Source organism: Sinocyclocheilus anshuiensis, unplaced genomic scaffold (assembly GCF_001515605.1).
Source record: "Sinocyclocheilus anshuiensis isolate Anshui unplaced genomic scaffold, SAMN03320099.WGS_v1.1 scaffold9, whole genome shotgun sequence".
Lineage (NCBI taxonomy): Eukaryota > Metazoa > Chordata > Actinopteri > Cypriniformes > Cyprinidae > Sinocyclocheilus > Sinocyclocheilus anshuiensis.
Window position 1 is genome coordinate 707695 of NW_015540887.1, and position 5928 is coordinate 713622.

The following is a 5928-nucleotide window of genomic DNA, read 5'->3' on the forward strand; positions in this document are numbered from 1 at the left end:
GCCTTTCTGACAAGATGCGCATTAAATATCGCATGCGATTTATCGTGCAGCCCTAAAACAAACCCTTTAGAAAATTGCCTCTATTGTTCTTTGATCTCTGGAGTTAAATCAAATCCATTGCTGAACTGTAATGAAGTGCATGAATGTATCTTGCATAATACACTACAATAGTGCATTATGTTCTGGAGCAGGGTACAGGTGTCATCCATTAGCCCAAATATAATAGGCAAAAGGAGCCATTCATCTAGGCAATGTGGATGGGCTTAGGCCATGTTAATTTAAAACACTAATGGGAGGAGGGGTGTATGAGAAGAGCACACAACAAATTGATGTCCTCCAGAGGTTTGAATTCAATCAGTGGCACCACAAACAGACATACTGAATCATTCAGATAGTGTGTGTATACAACCATTTGAAACACATTAGCTCAGTGCCAAAACCTAGTGAGCTGCACTGCCGTCTACTTTCTAGATAGAAAGCTGTCTTTTAAGTCAGTATCCTAACTGAAATGGAACCTCATAAGTAGCAGTCTACACACTGAAGCAGAGCTGCTCATGTGAAACTAAATTTCAACTGAGTGTGGTGTTAGCATGTCGCTAGGCTAACAGCTCAGTACTCTAAGCATGGAAATATCATAAACAGTGAAGAAAATAGTTGAACTTCAGTTCAGTTCAACTCTTAAAACAATAAGCAAAATGCAATTTGGCCTACATTTTTCTCACCTCATCTGCTATTTTGGTTTTGTTTTCCACAGAAATCACCTCAGTGAGCTTCCATGCTCTTTAACAAAACAACTGTTTAGGTCAGAAATAAATGATAGGACCTTGTTAAAAGGGACCTATAAACTTCAGCCTTTTATTTCTAATGACCGCTTTCTTCAAGGAATGCAGAGCTGCAGGTGCTACACACAGTCAGGTAGGTTTGTATAACTTTACGTATGTTTGTTATAATTGACAAGCTGAACTTCTGAACAGTAAACGTGGCTTTGACAAGTAAATGAAGGCCTTGATATGTTAATACTGATGTTATATACCCAGTTCCTGAATGAGATTCTATGCAGTGTATTTTCAATAGATGGTCTTTTTGGCCCAGATGTTCATTTAACTACTTATGACATGATCCCTTTTAAAACCTAGGCGAGAAAATTAATGTGATGGGTTTTGTATCCCCAATTGAAAAGATTAAATCAAATTAAACCAAACATTAATCACTCCTTCATAGGGTGGTGATTTCAAGAAATATTGTATGTTCACTTCTCTGCTGCTCAAGCTGAAATCTAGGTCAGAAGCTGGTGGTTTGTTAGCTGATGATTCGAAGCAGCCTATCTAACTTGTTTTTCTTGGGTGCCAAACTGGCCTGTGTCCACTGATCCAAAACAGTTTTGCCAGGCATAGGATTTGATGGGATACGATGACATGTTGTCAATTGTCACTTCAGCTCTCTCTGGGTCAAAAGCTTTCTGTTAGGAATATGAATGGGATATAAGTACTGACTACGCATGATGAGTTTTCATACTTTCTTTGTTATTACTATTACTTTCAATGAGCTGGAACGATTTTTTACCACCCCAGTGAGCCCATTTTAACCTCAACATTGCTCCCAAAGCCTCCTCCTTTTATTGGACTGAACTCTCCCTTGATCAGGAAAACATAGCCAGGCCTCCAAAAGCCCATTTCAAAAACATGAAGCGTCTATGCTTGACTGGAACTCCCAACAGATTTCTCTCAGGTCTAGAGATAAAGAGAAACTTACTTAGCTGTTTTCTGAAGTAGAAGACGATTCATTTCAGAGATGAAAGGCTGAAGTCTCTTGTCATTGATGGTGGAACATGGAGGGACACGGGGGTTCAAATGAGGAAAGGATGGAAGAGATGTGAACTTGAAGGGGAATCCATTTAATACATCCTTCAATAAAAATGTTCTTTAGGGATCATATATAATCATTATGATGAAATTTATGCAAGGGTTAATTCTGATTGATTTTACAAGGACACACAAACACCATCTGCAATGATACAACTGCCAAGCCTCAAACGAAAGATGTTAAAGATTGACCAATAAGAATTTATTCAGTTAAAAACAAGCATAAAAAGCGGGTGCTACTAAAACAGTCCAATTGTACATGGCTCAACATGTACACTCTCAGTAATGAAACTGAATGTTATTCCTCCATCTGTTAGTTCTTGCTAATTTCCATCCTGTCTCACAGAGCGAATGGCGCATTGCAGGAATGCCACTAGCACTGCATCACAGTGGGCTGTGAGGGGCTTATAAACGCTCTCATTCGCTCACTCCCAGAGCTCTGTCATTATTCCATTATCCTGACAGCCATTTTATGTTTCCTCCGCAAACCACCTGCCAAAATACATGGCCATGATATGTTACATCATTCTGCCCCATTCCACAGGCTTTCAGAAGTAGGACACGGCACTTCAATCTTAATCCTTGTGTAAAGTGTCTACAGAGTCTCTTGAGGTTCAGAGAATCATTCCCATGGGGCATTACTGATGAGATGATTCTGACCTCTTGGTCTTTCAGAATAATGGGCACTGTAGTTTGTGGTCATCTTTAATTTGTGTCGCAGAGATGAAATGATGATTTAGTGGCATTTACCTGGACCCTGAGACACAGTGTGCTGGAAGGAATGATGCCCGCCCATACGGTCTTTAAAGGACTGCTGGGTAATATTTTTTTTATTGGTAAAGATTTTTCCAGTTGTCCTTGTGCCTGATATTTACATCTCAGCCTTAGACCATAGATATTGATGGACATTCCTGGAGATTTTTTTTAAAGATCTAATTTCTTGTGAGACCTTGGTCACGCATAAGATTTGGTTTGTGGTAGATGTATAAGATAAATGCAATAAACTGAGTGTGTCATGCCACTCTTGGACAGCAGTGACGGGAAACAAGTAAAATAGCAAAGCCTTAAGACAAAGCGTTATCATGTTAAGGTTATTAAAGGGGTCATATGACGTTGCTAAAAATAACATTATTTTGTGTATTAGTCATTTTGATAGAACATACCAAAGCAAAGCAGATTCACACCATCCTGTATATGGAGCAACCTTGGTATGAATATAGATAAACAAGAAAGATGAAATTCTTATTAGAACAGATCTTTGGTCTAAAAGCAAATCAGTTTTCTTAGTATTTTGTAAGTTAAACAACTCCGATTTGTTGCTGTTCTTAAATGTAAATGCATGAAAGTGAATTTTCCAATTCAGCAGGTTTAGAGTGAGATGAATTCAGCATGATTTACTGCAAGTAAGTCAGCACAGATTCTGTGTACTGCTCTGAAAAACCCTGTAATATAACAGCTATTGCACAGAATAAGAGAGACAGATGACATTGGGATGGCATAATCTACATTAATCAAGTCCAAGCTCCTGTTAAGATTTTAAATGTTATGGAGACTACACTCTTTGATGTAGGTCAACAATTTCAGTTTTTAATGAGAGACAGCTGCTGAAAAGCTGTATGCATCATGCTCAGTCATATGCACTGGTTCACTTTAAGAAAAAAGTGTTTAATATCTTTACACTTGCAGGAGATCAAGACTACAGTATCTGTAGTCCAATTAAAGCTTTCTCTCTATTACCCCACTGTTTTAAATACTTTCTTTGTGGAATAACCTGAATAAAAGACAGGATACCAAAGGAAAAAGATGAAGCAATATTTTTTTTATGTATCCATGTAATATTGAAGGATTCTGTTTCTGACATCTACCAAAGTTGCAAAGAAAATTTTAACTTCAATCATGTTTACTGCATTAAGTGTTTTCAGTTGTACTTCCACCATTTCTAAACACACACCAAGTCTATGTGCATCATGTTTTGTTAATTTCAGACGCTGCGCCCTATTTTAACGATCTAAGCGCATGGTCTAAAGCACACGGCGCAGGTGGACTCGGGGCGTGTCCGAATCCACTTTTGCTAGTTTAACGACGGGAAAACGGTTGGCTCACCTGGGCGCATGGTCTAAACGGGTTGTCCCTATTCTCTTAACGAGTAATGGGTGTTTTTGGGCGTAACGTGCAATAAATCAATCAGAGTCTCATCTCCCATCCCCTTTAAATGCCAGTTGCGCTCGCGCCATGGCGGCCCTGCCCTGTGTGTGTAATAAGCAAAGTGTGCGCGTGTCGTGCACCCGCCTATAGGCACATATTACTAACGCGCTCTTTAAATAACAAAGAAAAAATATTGCGCCAGACTTTAGACCAGGATTGAGTTGGTCTATGGCGCAGTCTATTTTCAGTTCCTCAAAATAGCAACGCACCAGCAATGCGCCTGAACACACCTCGTTTTCAGACCAGCACGCCCATAGGCGCACAAAAGGGCACAAATGCATTTGCTATTTAAATAATGCGGCGCAGGACAGGAAAATGAGAACTGCGTCGGGCTGAAACTAGCAAAAACACTTGCGCCGCATTGCACCGTGTGTATGATAGGGCCCGTTGTGTAAAGGAGATATAGGTTCATTCAGGAGCAACACCAGACCGCCAGCAACGCCAGACTAATCAAAACCTTCTGAGAACTATTTGTGATGAAGGTTTTATAGAAATTACACCAAATTTTGTTAAAAATGGACAAACAGCCTAGGACGAGTTCAAAAAAAAAAAGTGACAAAATTCTGAGATATATATTTTGTAAGCCTTGACTCAAGGATTCGGGAGGAAAAAAAAATGTCTAGCCTTTTATAGTTACAGAGGTAAGAACTAAACCACAAATCATCTTATAATAGCACCACCGAGTTTCAGAAAGATGTGTTTCTGTAAGTAGCTGTACACACTTGGGACACTTTTAGGACAGAAAACAAAATAAAAGCAAAGATGAAGAAAATGACGAAGACAAAGAGGGAAAACAGCAGAAACACGATACGGTTCCAGCAACTTTGGTATCTGGACCCCTAAAAAGGAGACACAAAACAACCTATAGCAGCTTAGACTTTCTAAAGTGTGAGAAAGTATTCATATGTATGTGCAGTTCTCATAAAATTTATCAAACTGATACTGAGAATAACATTCAATACCAGCCCAATAACAGGCCAAGACCTGCGGCGAGCACAGCTTCCATCAGCATTCAGAAACAGCACATAAACCAATCCAACTGGAATTGATTTCATCGTTCTTTATTCTGAGAGCACCATATGCTCCTGCTCCCATTCTCATACTGGCCTGATCACGTTAAGACAATGAGCTTGGAGGACCTCTAATAAGAAACACAAATCCACAGGTGCATGAAGATTATATTTAGAATTCAAACTGATATTGTAACCAGCACCTACTGGAAGCCAAATGTTTATTTATGCCCTTTATTACATAGTATAGATACTGATCCAAGAGCCCAGCATCAAGTATCTTTGACATTCTGGTTTGAAGACATGACTCAAGTGCCTCCTTCAAAGTAAGCCTATTGCCGAAAATAGAGCCCGACCGATATATATTGTTTTGCCGATATTATCGGCCGATATGAGCCTGTCGCCGATATATCGGTATCGGCGAATATGCCGCCGATATGACCATTTTTTTTACAGAACATATAACACAGATAAAATGCTCGTAAGTGCCCTGCGAAGTGGACTTCACATGAAATTCTGCCTTTTTTTAAATGATCGATAGTAGCTGATCAATCTCGGGGGTTGGGCTGGGTCTGCTAGGCTTACTTGTCTCCGTGCTCGTGCTGGAGCTGGTTCACTTACGTCAGTATTCGTGCTGGGGCTGGTGTTGGATGCCTATTTTGGAAAGTTTTTGCTGGGATGGGCATTTAAAAAAATCTGAAATTCGCTTTTGCGCCATTATCTCCTTGTATTAAAGTTAATCTTGTTTGCATTCTGTACAGTTCATGTCTGATACCACGCGCTAGCGTCACGTGTTCATGAGGATTAGGCTAATCATCCCATATAGAAAACATCACAAGTAAAATTAATCA

At 39.6% G+C, this 5928-nt stretch overlaps 1 protein-coding gene across 1 annotated transcript in view; it reads right to left on the reverse strand.

Moving 5' to 3' along the window:
• LOC107688718 (unconventional myosin-XVI-like) overlaps nt 1-5928 on the reverse strand; it is a 218296-nt gene that overhangs the window by 172767 nt on the left and 39601 nt on the right. The gene's annotated exons all lie outside the window — the stretch shown is intronic.